Consider the following 21,273-nt stretch of genomic DNA (forward strand, 5'->3'; position numbering starts at 1 on the left):
CAAAAATATCACCCACAATTTCAGACCAGGTTTCTCTCTTGAAACGCATTAGTAAATTAATATGTTCTACATCTGTTATTTTATCTATATGAAAAATCTTTGGAAAGACCAAACCCACATAACACGTGCCATACCAATGGTCAGGCAACTTGTAATAAGCCTTGTTCCCACAAACATAATACACTCCTGGGAAAACTGTATCTTCTCCACCTCTGAAACCCCAACCTGTTGCAATGAAGTATGTATCATGGCACTCACTAGTCCCAACAAAATATGTATCATATTGGGATTTCCTTCTTGTAATGCATAGTTTACCCTTTTGTGGTACATCTAGAGCTAAAGTTGGACTAGCCCCATTTCTCAATTCTTTTCCCATCTCAATGTCCCAAATTGTTTCACTCACTTCATATTTCCCTGCTTTCTCATGCATGTTCAATCTCCTTTCCTCTACCATATCCAGGAAAGCTTTCTCCTCTTCTTTCAGACTGCAAGTTAAATTATTCTTAAAAATGTAATCTAATGTTAATCCTTTTTCTTCAATAAAAATTTCACCAAAAGTGTTAGCTTCTTTAGCTGGATTCAGCTCTTTGTTCATTGGCAAATGCCCAAAAATACTATCTCTGTTAGACATCTTATAATCTACTTTCCCTAACAAATAAAAAACACTACTTAATATACTACATGAAATACCATATGTAGCTGGCAAATAATGATAAGTAACACCCTCTGAAACGGATGCAGGTAATTGCATACAAACGTAGCAATCCCTTACTTCCATTGTTTTCACATATTCGTACAACAACTTCGAAAAAACATTACTAGAAAAATTATTAATTGACCTATCTTTGTGTATGTAAGTATTACTAATTCTATTCAAAACTTTTTTTTGCGAATTCTTCTCTATATCTGTCATATTTTCTGTATGCATCTCAAATGTAACTTTAAAAGTAACTAATAAAACTAAAACTCCCCATAGTAGCATTAATAATCCAGTACAGCAGCAGCACATTCTACACCATCTTTTAAAGAAGGCACATCTACTTTGATTATCCTTTATGTTAGCCATTTTATTACTTTGACCTTGTCTTTTGACTTAGCCTCTACTACTCCACTACTGTTATGCTTTGGATTACTTCAGACAACTGAATTTCAGACTTTCTCTTTTCACTTTTCCTCCAAGTGATTTTTCAGTTCACTCAATTTGGATATTCGTCAGTTTTCACTCCTTCTTCTTCAGCAACATCAAATTGTATCAGATCATCAACAACATCTTGTGCATCTGACTCTTCTCCAATGTCAGTCAGAATAACTTTTAAGATTCCTTCTTTTTCCTCAACCACTTTTCTCAAGATCCCCTCCGGATTATCTCGAGTCACTGTTTCTTCTTCTCCTTCTTCAGACAGTGCCACATAAGACCATTCCGGTGATCTGTACTTTTGGTTGGGTCTTCTTATTCTTTTTATTTCCTCAGGTTCTCCTGATTCTTCTTGCTCCTTTCTTTTCACTTCATTTTGACTCTATACTTCATTCACTTGTTCAGCATTTGATGTATTTGTTCTTATTACTCTGTATCTCAATCTCTTTACTCTGTTGTTAGGCCAACGATCTCCTTTTATCACCTTCTTCGGCCTAATTTCTTTATTGTTTCTTTATCCAATCCAAGTTCTCTTTCTCAGAACTCGACCCTCTGTTTGTTCATTCTCATTCTCATCCAATTCTGTTTCAAGTGCCTTCTGTTTTCGTTTTCTAGCAGTTTTCTTTTCCTCCACAGTTTCTTTCACCACTATTTGAGACTTCCCTACTCCTGTCCCTCCTCGGGTCTCCGACACGCAATCTTCTTGCTGTCTACTTGTCCCTTCACCTAGCTTATTAGAAGAGTTCCCTACACCTCCTCGGGGGTCTTCCGTAATCTGTCCCTCTCTATCTTCTTCTGACCCTGCTTCTTCAAGTATAATCTCAAGTGGTTCTTCAGTCTCCTCCTCTTCTGATTCAGGAGTAATCTCTGTGGAATTGCTCTTTTCTTTTTCCTTCACTGCTTTTTGAAATTTCCGGCTCTCTTACAGAATCTGATCTCCTTTCTGAGACTCCCAATGGTTCTCTTGGAGTTTTTTCTGCTTCTTTTCTCACTGGTTCTGGGTCTTCATCATCACTGGAATCTGATTCTTCAAAATACTCTTTACCAGTTCCCTCTTTTGGGTTTGGAACTCTCAGAGTATGACTCGCATGCACCCAGTTTTTCACACCAGCACACTTCACTGCAGTTGTCGTTGTTAGAATAACTTGTCTCGGTCTTCCCCACCTTGGAACTAAGCAATTTCTTCTTCTGTGCACCTTAATCCTCACCCAGTCTCCTGGACTCAGATCATGAGCTTGCTTCTTCTCAAGTGTGGTAGCTTCTTCTCCAACCTGGTGAAACACAGAATGAACTGCGTCAGCCAGGCCTTTACAGTAATCCAAAATCATGTCATCAGTTATTGTCATCAACTTATTGACAGGTACAAATGCATGGCGCATTGCACGTCCCATGATTATCTCGTGCGGACTTAAACCAGTAGTTCTATCTGGAGTAGATCTAATAGTCATTAGCACTAGAGGCAAGACGTCCGGCCATTTCATGCCAGTGGCTAAGCACATTTTACCAATCCTATTTTTGATTGTGCCGTTTATCTGCTCAACCACACCAGAAGCCTCTGGTCTGTATGCACAATGTAGCTTCTGCTGTATGCTTAATGCTTCACAAATCAAACTCATGAGTTCATTATAGAAGTGTCCACCTCTATCAGACTCAATCGTCACTGGAAACCCGTACCTAGGAATCAACTCCCTTAACAGTAATTTTGCCACTGTCACTCCATCATTTCTCCTAGTCGGATAAGCCTCAACCCATCTTGAAAACAAACAGACTACAACTAGTACATATCTCAGTCTGTTCACTTGGGGCATTTCAATGAAATCAATCTGCATTCTTGTAAAAAGACCTCCTTCTCTGCCTATTGTTCCCAGACTCACCACTGTCTTTTTCCCAGTGTTAAATTGACAAATCAAACACCTTTGACAGATGCTCTCTGCAATTGTCCTGAACTTTGCATTGTACCAGGTCTGCTTGAACGACCTTATCATCGCATCCCTCCCCAAATGTCCCTGGCCATGATACATCCTTGCCATTGACGACAAAATGGAGTTGGGCATTACTGGTCTGCCATCCCTGTAGACACAAACATGGTCTTTTTCTCTTGGGGCACATCCTGCCTTAATCCAATCTTTTTTCTCTTCCTCTCCTGCCTCATCCTGCAACTGCTTCACTTCATCCCATGTCTCTAAGGCATTAGTAAACATCACAGAGCAAAAAGACATTTCCCCCTTTCGTTCCCTATTAATTGACTGATTCGATTTTGCACAGTATTGAGCAATGTCATTTGCATACCGGTTTCCAACCGTGATAAAATCCTCCCCTTGTCCATGGGCAGCACACTTTACAACTGCTAACTCCTTAGGCAGCTGTATCGCCTCAAGTAATTTCCCAATTGCTTCAGCATTCTTTATTGGAGTTCCACTCTATGTCAAGAAACCTCTTTGTAGCCAAAGCTGGCCAAAATCATGCACCACTCCAAATCCATACTGACTATCAGTCATCACAGTCGTCCTCAAATCTTTCCCAATTTCACAAGCTCTTGTCAATGCCACCAATTCAGCAACCTGTGCAGATTTCACTCCTTTCAATGGTGATGCTTCCATAACCTCTGAAACTTTGCACACCGCATATGCTGCACATAGCACACCATCATCATTTCTCAGGCATGAACCATCCACAAACAACACATGATCACTTTCATGTAAGGGAAGATCCCTTATGTCTGGTCTCGGTTTTGTACAGTACTCAAGCACATCCAAACAATCATGATCATCTTCTGTTTTCACACCCACATTTTCAATATCCGGCAAAAGTGTCGCTGGATTCACATTTACACACCTCTCAAGTGTCACATTTGATGCTCCTAGAATCACTTTCTCATATTTAGTCAACCGACTATGTGACATGTACTGAGTTCTGCTTCTTGTCAAAAGAATTGCCACATTGTGAGGTACGAATACCCTTACAGGATATCCCATTATGATTCCCTCACTCTGTTCCAGACTCCTGCATGTTGCAGCCACAGATTTTAGACAACCTGGTAAACCCACAGCTACAGGGTCAAGTGTCGATGAGAAGTACGCAATAGGCCTTCTCAGTAATCCATGCTTCTGAATTAACACTGAAAGTGCACATCCATTTCTCTCACTGCAGTACAATTCAAACTCCTTTTCGTAATCAGGCATACCCAAAGCTGGAGCCTCACACATTTTATTTTTAAGCTCTTCAAATGCTGCCATTTGTTCCCCATCTAGTTCCAATGGGTCTGTCATCTCACTTTTTGTCAGTTTAATCAGTGGCTTTGCTATCAGCGAAAAATTAATTATCCACTGACGACAATAACCCACCATCCCCAGAAACATCCTCACTTCTCTCTGGGTCTTTGGAGCTTTCATTTCCCTGATGATTCTGATTCTGTCATCAGTCACTTTTCTCAGACCTTTTTCAATATTATGTCCAAGATAATGCACCTCTTTCTTGCAAAATTGCAATTTGGCTGGAGATACCTTTAACCCTCCATCTGCCAGATGATTCAGTAAAGCTATGGTATCTACTTCACAAGCTTCTCGTGTCTTTGATGCCACAAGTAGGTCATCAATATATTGCACTAGTACTGAACTTTCAGGCATGATCAAACTCTCCAACGATTTTTTCAACAACTGATTAAATATCGAAGGACTCTCTGTATACCCCTGTGGGATTCGACACCATGCTAAAATACGCTGGCCAAACCTAAATGCAAAAATCGGCTGGCTGTCATGATGCAATGGAATTGAAAAGAACGCATGACACAAATCAATCACTGTATACCACTCAGCATCATGTGGAATCTGATACAGGATCACTGATGGATTTGGCACAATAGGACAACATGCCACCACAATTTGATTAACTTTCCTCAGATCCTGTACGATCCTAAATTTCCCATTAGGCTTCTTTAGCCCCATTATCGGTGAATTACACGGACTACTCAGTAGTTCTCTCAGGACTCCCTGCTGAATCATTTTCTCAATTATAGGAGTTATTCCCTCAATTATTTCTGGTGTCATTTTGTACTGAGGAATGTTAGGATATGCAATTCCCTCTTTCACTGCAATTTTCACTGGATCTACATTATTCATCAATCCCACATCCTCTCCAGTAAAATCCCAAACTGTCCTTTTCACTGTGTCCCTCAGCTCTCGAGGCAAATCCTCTGGATCAAAAACAGCAAATGCACCAATTAACTCACTTTCCCTGTTTTCTAGAGTCACTCGGTACAAAACATCCTCATCTGGTGTTTCAAAAGCTATTCCATCCGGTGTACAGAAAATTGTGCAATTCATCTTGCATAACAGATCCCTACCTAACAGGTTCACTGGACTCGTGTCACAGACAATAAATCTATGCATGTCTGAAAAGTTCCCTATCTGTACTCTTACTGGTTCCGTAAGACGTGTTCTGATTTGTGTATTGGCTACACCAACTAATTGGATTGCTTCATCCGAGAGAGGAAGATTTCTAATATCTGTTGACCTGACAGTTGATCTTGTTGCACCTGTGTCTACCAAAAAAGTAACACTTTCTTCATTTATTTTCCCATCCACAAATGGTCCTGCCTGGTCTATTTCTAGAGTTGCACCAAGTATGCACTCTTCCTCCTCTCTTCGGCACCGTCAATAATCACCCTCAGATTCACTCCCTTCATTCTTTAACAAGTACTGTTGTACCTGATTAGAACGCCTTGGTTTGTTTACCTGCTCATCATTGTAGAATCCCGAATCCTGATTATACTTTTGTGCTCCTCTATTCTGCGGCAAGGGCGGTTTTGGCTCTTGACTCTGCTGTCTCACAACTTTTTCCTGTTGCTGCTGTTGATTATTCCCCTCGTTCTGCACCTGTTGATTCAAGGTTTTACCCTCAATATTCACTAATGGTGGATTGGTACAATCATTCCTCCAATGTCCCAATTGGCCACAGTTGTGACAAGGAAACTTTTTTTTCGCTTCCTCAAGATTCCCCCTTCCTTTCCCTGCATATCTAGGTCTATTCCCTGCATTATTTCCTTGATTATTCGCCTGTTCCATCAACTGTGCTTCCTGTCTTTCTGCAACTTTCACTTGTGCCCACATTGCTTTCTCTTTCAGCTTTCTTTGTTTTGCTTCAATTTCATCACTGAAGTATTTAGCATGTCTCAGAATTTCATCTATTTTCTTACTCTGCCAATCCACTGTATGCTCACGAATTCTCTCACCAATTTCAGGTCTGAGACCATATACAAATCTGTATACAAAATGACTCAAATCTTTGTCACCCAGGTGTTCATCTCCACTGAATTGTTTAAACGCCAGTATCAGCCTCTCGTAAAAAGCATGAACTGATTCTTTTGCTTCCTGTTGTGTTCTATCTATTTTTACCCAGTCTGTCTCTTTTGCAGGTACTTTACTCTTCAGGTATACCATCACCTGATCGTACTTTCTCATTACCTCTGGATCTGGTGCTCCTGTTCTTGGATCTCTTGGATATTCCTCAGTAGGCCAACTCACAACTATTTTACACTCAGTCCACAAATCTGCTGGAACAATTATGTCAAACAGACTATTCAGGTCAATCCACAGCACTTTTGACAATTTCACAAACCTATCTACCTGCCTATACCACTCGACGGGCTTTTCTCTCAATCGAGGAAAATCATTCGTAAATGATAAAATATCCTGTCTGGTCCATGGAACATGTACATATCCTCCTCCAGGTATTTCTCTCATAGGATAATTATCCACTGATTTCTCTTTTTCTCTCACTGGAAAAGCTGAATAAGTTATTCTATCTTCAGATTCCTCTCTTTTCTTATACCACCTATCCTTCCATTTTTCTACATCTCCCCATCTTCGCAATAATGCAACCATTTCTTTAATCTGTCCTGTTCTACCAGTTGCATTCAAATTTTCAATGTCCTTTTCTGAAAAATCCATCCTGTAGGTTTTTTGCAAAGCTTTAACCTTATCAATGTCAACTCCCTGCTCATTCGCTATTGCTCTTAACCTGTCATGTGTATTTCTCGCTCTCCAGGTAATATTTTTACACATAAACATTAGTTCACCATCATGATGACTTTTAAGAATTTCTGTTGGAACTGTCCCTGTAACAAGCTCTTCTAATTCTACCCGTAACCTAGCCACATCAATTGCTTGCGAATCTTTATCCTTTTTCGGAAGAACTTTCATCCAATCATTCAAATCTTCAGCTGTTATTGCAGTAGTTTTTCTCACTGGAACCACTCTCTTTTGCGGTTCTAAAATTGGCATCCCTGAACAACTAGCTTCACTAGCATCTAATATTTCACTACATGTATCATGTCTGGACTGTCTCAGGTCACTACTTTCTGTCTTTTTCCCTGAATCTCCTGAAGGACCAACTGAACTTATCAAATTATTCCCAACATATGGAATCACTAAACCATTTTCACCTATTCTCTGCTTGTCAAACACAGGCATAACCGGACCTATTGTTACAGGCACCGTAACAGCTTCTAGATTTTTCGTTAACTCCCTAATCTTTTCAGTCAGCTCTGTTGTAGTTCTAGCTAATTCTCTTGCATTTTCGTCACCACTTCGATTTACTTTCTCCCTGAAAGAATTACCATTTCTTGATTCAGGTGTCACATTTTCTGTCTCAATGATACAAACTGTATCTCTTATTGGAGAAACAACTGGTGTACTCTCTTCTGGTTCTGGTCTATATGGAGGTGGCCTTTTGTAAATCATGTCATTCAAGACTTCATCTTCATATTCATTAACTCCATATCTTCTCATTTCTGACTCAGGAACCCTCTCTGCTCCTTCTTCAACTGTTCTCATTGGATATAATCCCTCTGACATACTAGCATCTCGCCACCTTTTCATTCGATCATGATGAGTCTCACGATCATGTCTCCTCCCAAACATGTACCGGTACTGTCCTCCAGATCTGTCTTTCTCGCTCATGTACTTCCTCTTTCCATTCCACTAAAGCCTCAAACTGTGTAGGTCTTGGTTTCGGGTCAAGACATAACATCTTTTTTCTCAACACGGCCAAATTAAATGAACCATGTTCTGGAAATGCTAGAACACCATCCTCTTTAGTATACCTAACCCAATTCTCCAACCATATACAGGTATGATACCCATATCTTGCAGCCATGTAGGATGCAGGTGTTTTCGGTGGAGGTAACAATTCACCCTCTCTCGTCTTAACATCTTTATCCTTGTTAAACCACTTTTTAATTTTTCCAAAGAATGTTTTCTTCTTTTTCTCTTCTTGGTAATACATTTTAGTTTTTACCAAAGCTCTCTACTCTTTTCCGTATTATAAATATACAATACAGATTTTCAACCAATAATAGCGCAACTCACACTAACGCACCAATCCTGGAGCGTCTACGTCACTAGAATAGCTCTTCCAATCCTTGCGCGGCTCACACCAACGCACCAATCCCAGCGCGAACACTATTCTGATCTATTATCCAATCAGAGCGCGGTCTTCCTGACGTCAGCAGTCGCTGCAGTCGCTTGTCTCCGGTCACTCGTCTACCCCTCCTTTACAAAATCTTTTCAGTAGACTTCGTGTCAAAATTTCTACAAAATCTATTAGTTACGACATATAAACATCTCCATTGTCTGCTTCGCTAACCACAGAATAGTAAAAGAAATCTATTTCACAAGAACCTCTCGTTGACACAGTAGCACTTCCCTCTACTCTGCCCTTCTAACATACATTCATTAACTGTTTCCTCTAGGACTTATCCAAAGAGTCTTACAATCAACTAAATGTATATGCATTCACGCACATTCATACAAGAAAATATAGTACATACACACAGAATCCTGCTTCCCGAGAACAGCAAACAATCTGCTCCACTACAGAATTATAACACACATTAACCAAGCAGTTTACCCTGCCCAGTTCCTCAAACAAGCTCAGAGAATACCTATTACTCCTCCCGCGATAAGCTTTAACGGTAAACCTTACGGATCCCTGGGACTTAAGACCAGAGTTTCACAGATAACCTTCACTATCATACACACTCCTTATATACCAGAAATATATTCTAATAGTAACATACAATAATGTCACTGATTCCGAACCCAGACAATGTGAATTTTCCTGCATACATACAGGACCAACAATCCCGTCTTTCCCGAGAGCAGCATATACTTCCCTCTGCCCTACTACGGAACTGCTACCAGCTTCCAAATTCCAGAAGCACTACATATAACTCAACATGACAACTCCAACATATAGTATTAGTACATATACCAACATCAATAATCAATAATCAATATGTAATCTAATCAGATCAAGACAATCATCAATAACCATCCTACTCTGCTACCAGGAAATTGATAGAGATCAGGGTGTATATAATATCCCTACTTCCACAGATAGAGTAATCTCACAGTTACACGCACATACATTCTTCATACACTAGGGCCCATTTCACTAACATACGCTCAAATACTCTACCAGCAATAACCTGTGGAAAGAAAAACTCCTAAACACCCTGCATCTATATCGGGGTCGATAAGATCTGGTTATTGAGACTGCCCTTAAACATAATCTAAACAATCCATACAATAATAATCAAAATAGGATACTCAATAATTGACAAGAAATAATAACCAACAACACCATATTCAAATTATATTGCTTTATCTAAAATTAGTCAAAGAAAATCAATCAGAATAAATCATTTTTCTCATAGTTACCTATTCTAGCTAAATGTCAGAACGGGTCAGGACAAGTCTCTCGGTAAAGTCTCTCAAGACGAAGTCCTCTCAGCAACGATCCTCACCAACGCAGATTCGGAACGCGGCAAAAGGCAAATGGCAAGTGGCAAAGCCCTCTCTAGGCTAACAATTCTTATAGCAAGTCGAACAAAGAAAAACATAATTTGTAATTAACTTCTTCCGTCAAACCTCTGAGCAAAGCGAGAAGGAAAGGATGTAGCATCGCTACATTTAAAAATCTCCGCTCAGGAAAAATCACAAAATAAACATAACGGAACAGGAACCAAAAAATACATTTGTATCTTATAACTTCCACGTCTCCTCGGCAATGAGATCACAGTTCAGAGTCTTTCTTTAAAGCTCCTTTGTTTCCCAAAGCTGCCAAGGACGCTTCATTTCATTTGGAGATCGCCCAAAACTGCTGCTGTCCTCACGGAAAATTTCAATCAGGCAAAGCAAGGACTGTGGTCAGCTGACTTCAGGACCATATTCAGCAAGGCTCTCTCTCGTCACGAATTCTACTCGAGGCCAGGCTTTATGTATCGGCCATCTTTATTTAGGCCACAATAGGCCACAATAGACCATCTTAATTAAAAGAGACAAAAACAACGTTACCACAGCATAGTGATTGAACAGTGTTAACCCCACTAATACCCTTATGTGTATGCAATTATCTAGCTCTTGCAACATAGAAAAGCATTAATTCGAAAAGCGTTTCGTGCTTAAAAATAAACAGCACTCAGCAACGTTTAAACATGAAAACATGCACATTATTGTTAAATAGCACACTTATGCATTCCCACGTGTAATTCTCTCGTTAAAACAAACGAGTTGATTAGTAAGTATAAACACTTACACAAGACAAATAATTAATAATTAATAATTAGTAAATTAATATAAAAAATAGACATACCAGAGCTTCAAAACCCAGTTATTTTCAAACTGAAAACTCTGCTCTAGCACAAGCTCATAGGCAGAGGTTTATTTCTCAAAATGAAATGCAGAAACAGCCGGCCAGCTTGAGCAAAAGAAGGATAAAGATGGCGAAATAGCCGTACAGTCTATCCGGGAAATAACATCTTGAATCCATAGACGATTACCAGAAAAAGCAGTGAAAATACTGCAACTAAAAGCCAAACTCTGCAACAAGGTCTAGAAACCACGGTATTCATGGAAACCCAGACATTAAGACGTTGAACCGCTGAGTCCGCATGTCTGTCGAACAGGGTGACCCCATCAAAGGGTAAATCCCTAAGATGCTCCTGAACATATGCAGGGAAACAGCTATCGCTCAGCCAGGCATTGCGGCACAGAACAACTGACCAGGCCATAGCCCGACCCACCGAATCAGTGGTGTCCATGGCCGACCAAAAGGAAAACTGTGCCATTTCCCGGCCATCATGAATAAACCGACCCAGATCCGTCCAAGGGCCCTCTGGAAGAGAGGGAAGGACGCCCTCAACTGAATCCCAAAGGGCATAAGTCATCCATAGGGGACGGCAGGAGGCTAATCCACCCCAAACCGTGGGGGTCACATAGCCCGAGGACAACCAAGGCCCTGCCGGTGCATGGGTTCCTGCCTTAAGGGACAGTGAAACAATCCTGGGGGTGTCAAACCCATAGGGGCCTCCTCATTTTCGGCCTCCTCAGCTTCCACCAACTGAGGAACTGCTGTGGATGACACCGGCGTCGATCAATGTCGAGACGGCGTCTCCTCAACATCGATGGCCCCCGAAGGAGCCCTGGCTGGCAGGCGTCGGACCGGGGTCGACTCAACCTCCACCGAGATGGGAACCTGTGGAGAGGAACGGAGTCGAGAATTGTGCTGCAGCCTCAGCCGACGTCAGCGCAGGGAGCCTCACAGAGCTGTGCGGAGACATAGAAGGCTTGGACGTGCAAATAGGATGTCCATCCGGGCGTGTCCCGATGTCGCAGCGACTCCGGAGTCAGGGTACTTGACCAGCGCTGAGGGCGAACCCGCTCTGTGGGGCCCAAAGGCACGCCAGGGAGAAGGGGTGACCCAATGATGGCTAGTAAGGCCAGAGAATAGGCCTCCATCTGAGTCCTAGTCGCCCCCAACCGAGGAAATGGTGGGTAGGCAGGGGTCGACTCCTGAGGCCCCCTTGTCCGGCGGAGACCGGGAGCAGCAGGCCCGACGTCACGTTTGTGTGAAGCTGACGACCTCTGACTTTTTCTTATGCGTACCTGCAGCAGGAGAGCGACGTCCGCGGGAACAACTCCGTGACCGGTCCTGAACCGACGCCCCAGTACGAAAGGGAGACTATGGCGTGAGGACTCCGAACTGGACATCCGGGCGGTCAAAAACTTCATGCGACGTTCCCGCAGGGACTTCGGCTTCAGCTGCTAGCAGGCGTCGCACTTCTTGGAGTCGTGGGGCTCACCCATGCACCACATACAGATCGCACGTGGATCCGTCGCCAACATCTGCCGCATACAGGACTGACACGCCTTGAAGCCCGAAGGCATCGCACACTGTTCTCATACGCCAAAGGCATTGAGAAGGCCTGAAAACAGAAACCAGGCTAGAGGTATCCGCTTCTCCAGATCCGCAATGGGACACAGAAAAGAAGGAAACTGATGTCAACGCACCGGGAAGGACTTGTATGGCTCCATTGGCATCATATCCGTGGACGACGTCAAGACGGAGTCACGCAACAATGTCTCCAGGGGCGGCTGAAGATTTTCCGGAACCAGTCTGACGCCTGGGGATATTCTAAGTTAAGGAATCTGCGGCTAGATGTCTATCAGATACACAAAATATAGCTCCAACTGGACTATTGCAACCATTACCTGTTCTGTCTACACCTTGGCATACCAAAGTGTAGATGTTATTACTGATTTGCCAAAATCAAACAATTACACTACTATTCTAGTAGTGGTGGACATGCTATCCAAAATGAGTTCTTTTATTCCATTAAAAAAACTACCCACAGCTACTGAATTTAGGGACATCTTTTTACAACAAATCGTAAAGTTACATGGGCTTCCAAGCAAAATTGTTTCTGACAGGGGCTCCCAGTTCACTTCAAAATTCTAGAAAACTTTATGTTCAAAATTGGGACTAAAAGTAGCATTATCATCTGCTTTCCATCCCCAATCAGACAGACAAACAGAAAAAGTCAACCAGTATCTAGAGCACAATCTACGTTAACATCCACGTTGACTTCCCAATTGGATAAAGCTCTTCCTCTTGCTGAATTCTCTTACAAAAACATGACTCATGCTGCACAAGGTTGCTCCCCCTTTTTCTTCCTTACTGGTCACCATCCTCGTTCTTTTCCAACTTCACTCCCATCACAATCTTGTGTCATGCCCTCTGTATCAGACAGATTCGAACAGTTACAACTCATACAGGAAAAAGCATGAAAAAGTTTAGGGCAAAATAAAGTCAGTCCAAAAATACAAGCTGATAAACACATAGCTCCAGAAACAACATATAAAGTCGGTGAATTAGTTTGGCTATCTCCACGCAACATTCATCTAGACGGTCCCCAAAAATTACAACCACAATTTATTGGTCCTTTATCTATTACACAAATCTTAAATCCAGTTACTGTATGGTTGCAATTATCAGATGAATATTCAATACATCCATTATTACATGTATCACTCATAAAACCTTACCATCCATTGACACGTAATAACTCTCCACCTCCAGTAATAGTGGGTGATCATCCAGAATACGAAGCACAGCGCATTTTAGATGCTAAACAGATTTAAGGTAAATTGTACTATCTACTGGATTGGAAAGGTTATGACCCATCTGAAAGATCATGGGAACCAGCATCATATTTGCAAGCCCACCGTCTTGTACAATGCTGTCATGCTCTTCATCCTGACAAACCTCATCCGGTGAGGAGGCCTGGGGGGGGGGGGGGCGGGGGGAGAACTGTTATGAGCACCACCAAATCTTTGCACACCCCACCCCCAAGTAGAGTGTTGTGAACTCACATTCATTAAAATGCTGGATAAAAGATTGATTAAGTGCAATGTCTATCACAACTTTTTAATTCCTAAAGTACATGTTCTTGTTATTACTGTATAAAGGATGTAATCATGATCATCGAAACCGTTGTATTTTACTTAAACACATGTACAAATATGTAAATAATATACACGTTTCCCTCTTCCAAAACTGGCAGTTCTAGATACACGTGTAAACGGTTACCGTTACGGTGTGTAAACTGCCAAGCACAGCACTTACCTGACTCCGGTTCCTCAGCTTCCCTGGCGGCTTCTTTCGGCATTACTCCTCCTGTAACCGGCATCTCTTGGTGGCCCCTGGACCCGTCCTTCGCTGCCTTACGCTCCAGTAACTTATACCGCAGATCCTGTAATAGAAGCACAACCAAAAGAAACATCAGAAGCAGAACAGTCTCTTCAAGGTAAAAACAAACCAGAAGACAAAAAAAACGGCGAGCTCAAATTCGATTTGTTATCCCTCACTTTTAAGGAAATGTGCACAAGAGAGTAACTATTAATTGGTCACCAACTCACAGAAAATAAGCTAGAATTTACAGTGGAGAGGAAAACCGTAAATTTCCGACAAGCAGGACAAAGGCAAAAGACTATCATTGAACTCGTGTTCACTTTTGAGCACAATAGTTATAGAGCACAATAGTTATTGGCAAAAATATTGTATGATTAAGACATTTTCTCGCATTGTATTTTCCTTTATATTTTTCTCTTTATTAGTGACTTCGAGAAGTGCCTAGCAGAATTATTTTAGGTACAGTACATGTATAAAAACTTACGTGTTGAATGATGTCACAATAGGACTATATTGCTAAAGTTTACTAATGCTTATATTCTGTTCACAGTGTTCTCATGATACCTTAAAAAACTGTCTCAATGTTTACTAGCCTAGTGAGAACCTTTCAGAACAGAACAGACTTCCCACTGTTAAAGGCCTTATTTCGCAAATCTAAGTAGGATATGTTTCAGAAGAGTTTGATGCACTCTGGGAATTATAGTTTGGTAATGCATGTGCTTTTATTCCAGTAACTGAATAAAACTAAAGTGGAACACAGTAGAAAAACCCCTTCTCCTGAAGAAGCTAGTTCACATCCAGAACCCGCATCCTAAATGCCAAAAGCTCGCCCTGAATCCCCGTGAAACCGTCCTGTCCAGCACATCAAGAGACTCTGTATTTCTAATTGTCTTTCCTCTAGTCTCTTATCCCAATCCCCTTTCCCCCTGAGAACTTCTAGTGGCAGTTTGTTTAGCTAAACTGCCATTCCGTCAGTTCTCATTGGGATTAGGGAATAGTTGTCACCAAAGCGGAACAACCTGGAGTTCAGGGGAGTGGCTTGTCGTAACACCAGGTGGCATAATCCACCACAACAAGAATGTAAGGGTTGCTTGAGGAGGATGGAGGTTCCAACGGACCAACTATATCAATCCCCAACGTCTTCAAAAGGGAACCCCCACAACAGGTAGGGGCCCGAAGGGGGCTTTCGTCTTGCTACCAGACTTGCCACTAGCCTGACAGACTAGACAGGTACAGTAAAACGTCTCCACATCCAGACCAACTCTTGGCCAGTAAAACAGGCGATAACCTGCCCTTCGTCTTTTTGATGCCAACGTGTCCAGCTAAGGGTACCTCACCTGAAGAACCACCACCTTTTGGCTGGCTCCTGGCTCTGGGTCAGTGGGCTCACTGTAAAGGAGTCCATCTTCTTAAGCCACCCTGCGCTTTCTGACTACTCCAGTAGAGACCAGTTTCTGACCAGCCTTCCACAGGCCAACAAGTGTAGGGCCCTCAGCCTGTGCCTTAAAAAACTCCCAATGGGACGGTCCTCCTGCCACCACCAGCTACAGTAACTCTGGCAAGGACCCAGGCTCTGGATGCTAACCCTCCTCTCCAACTGACCAGGACAGGTGCTTTCTCAGAATCAGTCCTTGGTTTTTGTTCCAGCCTATTCCTCTCTAGCGTCTCTTCTACTAGAGTGTCCCCCACCTCACTATGAAGTGGTTTTACCATCTGGGCCCTATTGAAAACAGCTGATGAAATCCAGGCCATATAGGCCTCAGGTCCTGGTACTAACCTGGGTTCAACCAGATCATTCTCCAGAAACCGCAAAGATTCTCTTGCACCCCACGTTAACTATGGCCTTCTTGCCATTCATCTCTACCTCCACTCTGGCAAGAAGGTACTCCATGTCATGACCTGTAGCTACAAGTCCATAACTGTTGGAACCAGGGATGATCTCCTTGGGTTCGAGATCTTTCCGTTTAACCACAGTCCTGTGGGTACCAGTATCCCTCATGGCAGGAAGCTTCCTTCCATTGATGCTTGCCACACTCATATACCCTCCTGAGTTAGGGTTATTATGCTTAAGGGGTTCTAGGTCTAGTTCCCGGATGTCCCTGGAGATTAAGTTAAACTCAGTTAAGTCTTCTTTCATGTCTGCCTCCAATGAAAGCATACTTGCTATCACAGGTGCCACTTGCATCAAGCCCTTTACTGGGCAATCCGTCTTTAAGTGTCCCTCTCTGTGACACTTATAGCATTTAATCACCTTGGGAATGAAAGCACCCTTCCCTCCTTTCCCTTTCTGGTGCTGACTAGAGGCCCTGTTCCCCTTAGACTCCTGTCCTGGCTGAGAGCCTTACATGTGAGATCAAATGCATGCATCCAGCTGAGAATATTAGTGCCTGGAACATACATGTTGTAGGAAAGTAGGATCTGCTTTTGTGGTCATCCCTACTTTTTGCCTGGTGTCAGTATGTTTTGACTGTAGTTTGCTGAGATCCTGCTAAGTCGGAATCCAGCATCTGTGCTCTCTCCCACAATGGCTCTGGTAAGTATATTTGTACCACCACAATTGGCTACTGGTGTACCCTTATAAGTCCCTAATATATGGCACCAAGGGCATAGGTACACCAGGGGTATCCCATGGGCTGCACCATGTATTGTGCCACCCATGGGAGTCCACTTAAACTCAGACTACAGACCTGACATTGAAGCCTGTAGGAGGTGGTGCTTGCACCTCTCACAACAGTTATACGTTTTCTTATATTTGAGGTCACTACACTTAAAACCCCTATGGTAGGCTCTTCAGTCCTGAAGGCAGGGTGCCTGGGTGTTAGGGTGCCCCTGTATGAGCAGGACTCCCCTACTAACCCCAGAGTTGATTCTCCAGGCTTTGTAAGTGCGGTTAGCCATTTAAGAAATATAGCTAACATCAGTCATTACGAAATGTCTAACTATATATTTGCTGCGCTGAACCTGGTCTTGCTTGGTATCAAACATGTTGGACTAATACCCCAACACAGATTCCGCTGAAGGAAGTATGATCACATGTACTGGGGAGCCCATGTTCTCCTGGTTAGATCCTTTCAGGGTCTGCCAGCAAGCTAGTGCTGTTGTAAACCACAGACACTATTCTGCCCTCCTCCTGCCGCAGAGCTGAGCCGAGCAGGGGAAGGTAGAACAATAGGTTTCCTGACACAGGGAGGTGTGACCACAATTTAGACAGGAGTTAGGGTGGGGTGTTAGGCAGCGCCACCGGACAATGCATTGAATGGCTCATTGGGTGCCCTCCTTGAATACACCAGTTTGAGCCAGCTCAGGAATCCTTGGTACCCGCTCTGACGCAAAACTGAATTAAGGACAGCCCCTCCTCTGGGAGGGTTCCCTGAGTTGTTCCAACCCTTACCTTGGATATTTAAGGGCTCCCCCATGGGTGGGTCCTCAGATTCATCATGGAACAAGACACACATCTAAAACCATGACATTCTTTGACTAACTAGACACTTGGACTTTGTTGGGCTTCGCAGTGAAACAATACTGCATCAAGGAAGACCCTTGCTGCTCCTGGTCTCACTGTTGAGCAAGTCTTCTGCCTCGTCTGTGACTGTGCTTTGCTCAGTTTACCAAGAAGACCAGTGGGCATCAAGGACATGCAAAGAAATCTCCCTTGGAGTGAAGAAGTCACTACCCTGCATTTGCAGGCACCGCAACAAAGCTGAACGGTCTGTGGCTTATGTCATCCTACGGACTTCCAGAGGCCCAGCAACACAGGTGGTAGTCCTGTGGCTCTCCAAAGGTCTGACCTGTCTTCCCTGCAATTTGGAGGACAGTATCCCTTGTCAGAGCCACTTGGACCAAACCCCCGCACACTGAGTCGACTTTCTGTTGCCCAAGGCTTGCTGGCTCTGCACTCCAGCGATCTTTGGGCTACAAGAAGCGCCAGCATCCACCACTTCATCCCTTGAAGACCAGCATCCTCACTGTATCCCTTGCAGGGGGCCTCTATCTTTGGTGAGCTGCCTGAGGTCCTCCTGCGACTCCAGTGCTTTCGACCTGGGGGTCCTCTCGAAGGTCTTCTCCTGCTTTCTCAGGGCCTGCTCTGACTCTCCTGCACTTAGGGATTCCCTTTGACCTTGCTGATTCCAACAATTGCATCTGGTCATCCACACCAGTTGCGGCTACCAAGGCTTATTGGCGCTCCCGCCAGACACCGAGCACCTAGACACGGACATCCGACGTGGGAAAGCTCGTGTGCAGCTCCTGGTCTTCCTCAGCATCGCCTGGTCCCCACAGCTGCACCAAAACGTTTGTCAACTATCCTGAGCTCCCTGCCAAGGGTGGGCATTGTGCTTCCGTGCATCCTAGTCACCTCCGAGTGGCAATGACTGTTCCCTCTGCTTGCAGGTTCTCCTCTTCAAGAATTCACTCTTGGATTCCACCAGAGATTTTCAGAGACTTCTTCAGAGACCTTTCTTCCCAAGTCTTCCATTGTAGTCTACCAGTGGTTCTGACACCACTTAACCTCCGGCTTCCCTGGTGCAGGTAATCTGGTTCCTGGGGCACCAGGGGTGTGGTGGCTCTTCAACCTTCCGTCCTCCAAAGGGTTTCTTTGGGAAGGGTAATTTTTCTTCAAAACTAATTGCGACTTCTCTATTGACTTCCATTAGGCACATAGCTGTGATTCCACTCTGCACACAGCCTCCATTGGGTTCCTTGTTACTTACCTTGGGTGGTTCCAGGTTCGCCCAGCTCCTCCGAGTCCTTTGGTACCAGTCCCGTTCTTACTTACAGTTCGCATTCCACTTCTTTAGAATATGGTTTGACTTCCCCCTGCAGAGCAGTGTATATCAGTGCCAAGTATCTGACTTCTTTGAAATATTTTAATGTGTACGGTTGATATTTCTGGGGAGGAGATATACCAATGTGATAGTAACTATGTTGTGTAATAAATAGCCTTATTTTTGATAAAAACTGTGTGTTTCCTTTTCATTAAATCTACACTGTTGATTACCTGAGATAAACCAAGCTGCTTTACATTCCTTTAAGATAAGCCTGAAGGCTGCTCTCCCCAACTACCACCTTGACGGCCTATGGTTATCAAAGACCACTAAAGTCACCATACGTTTTGCCTGGATTAGTGCAAGCTGCATCACTCTTAAGTGTGCACAATATACTAAGGCAGCCTCCTACATTTGTGTGCAGTGGTTAGGATTAAAGCCTGCACTGTTTTCCCACTTAATCAAGTGAAGGTTACATGAGAAACCATCACTAGCTAGGCACATATAAATACTTTATCAAGTAAGTTCTACTGAACTTCTTGGTTTTGTTATCAAGGGTCTTCGCACAACCCTTTCTCCAATCTTTGGAAGTTTAGGACCACTAGGGTGGGTAGGTGCACTACACCACACTACACTACACCTAGTAACATGTCTCAGGTGGGTGAGTCCAGTGGGGCTCAGCCCTCTAGATACAGTGGTCTTCGGTTCCAGGAACTTAGGACCCAGTGTGCATCTAGGAAGCTGAAGACTGGTAGCAACCCCACCAAAGAGCATCTCTTAGAGATGCTCCTGCAGGATGACCTGCGAAATCCTGAGGGGCAGGATAACTTCAGTATGGGTGGTGATGCTCCAGAGGAGGTGTCAGGGGTGTCCAAATCCCTTGACCCCCACTTCTGAGCACGACCATTTTGTGCATGTCATCTGGTTTGTGCCTATATCGTCTCAATCTCATCTTAGTCTTCCCTCTTTTTTTGGCTACTCACTTTTACCTGCCTTAAGCCTGATCCTCTCTCACATCAATCGTGTACCTTGTTTTGCTCTCATCCGCATTGACCCTTAATCACTTCACCCATCCTTTTCTGGTCTCATTTCACCTGGTCATCTGACTTGTGCCTTGCAATTCGCTCATCCACCTTATGCTTCATGGCACTCATCATTATAGTGCCACACACCAACCCATCCTTGAACCTCTTTGATGTTCCTCTGTAGTTCAACTAGTGGATTGCTGCCCTCATCTGCTTCATGGTTGACTCAATTTTTTCATCTGACTTGTGCCTAACTACCTTCACAAATCCAGACCATGTCTCTGTTCAATATTTCTTCCACTTTGTGCCTTGATTCTCCCCCTCTCATCCATTCTGAACTTTGATCGGCTTTCTCACCTGGCTTTGGCATTGATCCTTAATTTCTTATGGCTGGTCTCTTTATCCCTTCTTTTACAGTCTCACTTCCCTCCCTCATTCTGCTTGCACCTTGTTTCATTCTGTCGACTATGTTTAACTGTGCCCCTTTCTCTTAGTCCTCATCTCTATCAATCCTCTTTATTTGTGCCTCATGCCCCTCTCTCATCTGACTTTGGCCTTGGCTTCCTAGCTCATCTAGCACATGCTTTGCTCCACTCTCTCATCTGGCTCTCAGCTCTGGCTAGCACAAAGCTTTTTGTGTCAATTCAATCTTCTCTATGTTCTGGCTTATACTTTACTGCTTCTCTCTCATCCATCTTGCCCAGGCTCTCCTCAAATACCCTATTGTCTGTCCCAGTCTTCTTTCTTTCGCCTGTTCCCTTCCTTATCCTTCAAGAACCTTTTTTTAAGTTTACCACCAAGCTTCCCTCTAATTTTGCAAACATCTTGTGGTTTGTGACACTTTCACATCAGTTATCTATTAGTACTTCTCTCATCATCCTTTACTTGTCCATTTTCAACTGATCTGTGCTTTGCTTCTCTGTTAACTGGCTTGTGACTTGGTCACGCTCATATATACTGTACCTTTATCCCTTCTCACTTAGTGTGTAGGAAGGCACTCCCTCTTCCTCTTGGGTCCTTGCTGCCTGATCACAACCATCCTGCACCTCCCACCTAGTTGTCACCCAGAGGGTGTTTCACTTCTCTTTCTTGTTCAGCTTTATTCTCGCTCCATCCTCTAATTCGGCTTGCATGCTGCTTCCTTCTCATTACAGCCTTGTTCCTTTCTCTCCTATCATAAAGTTGTGTCCCTGGTCCCCTCTCTTTCAACTTTATTATAGCTGCACTCACTTTGTGGTCACACATTACTGCAGGGTCTGGTGGCTCAGTGGACTAATGCGTCCACTGCAGGGGCCTGTGTTCGATCTCATGGTCACAG

General features: G+C 43.5%; 1 long non-coding RNA gene across 1 annotated transcript in view; it reads right to left on the reverse strand.

The window, feature by feature from the left end:
* LOC146833230 (uncharacterized) overlaps window positions 1–21,273 on the reverse strand; it is a 43,062-nt gene that overhangs the window by 20,218 nt on the left and 1,571 nt on the right. Inside the window, exon 2 of the long non-coding RNA XR_014960545.1 lies at window positions 14,102–14,228. This is a non-coding gene — a long non-coding RNA (uncharacterized LOC146833230). The remainder of the gene's footprint in view (window positions 1–14,101; window positions 14,229–21,273) is intronic.

This window comes from Triturus cristatus, chromosome 4_2, assembly GCF_964204655.1.
Source record: "Triturus cristatus chromosome 4_2, aTriCri1.1, whole genome shotgun sequence".
Taxonomy (NCBI): domain Eukaryota; kingdom Metazoa; phylum Chordata; class Amphibia; order Caudata; family Salamandridae; genus Triturus; species Triturus cristatus.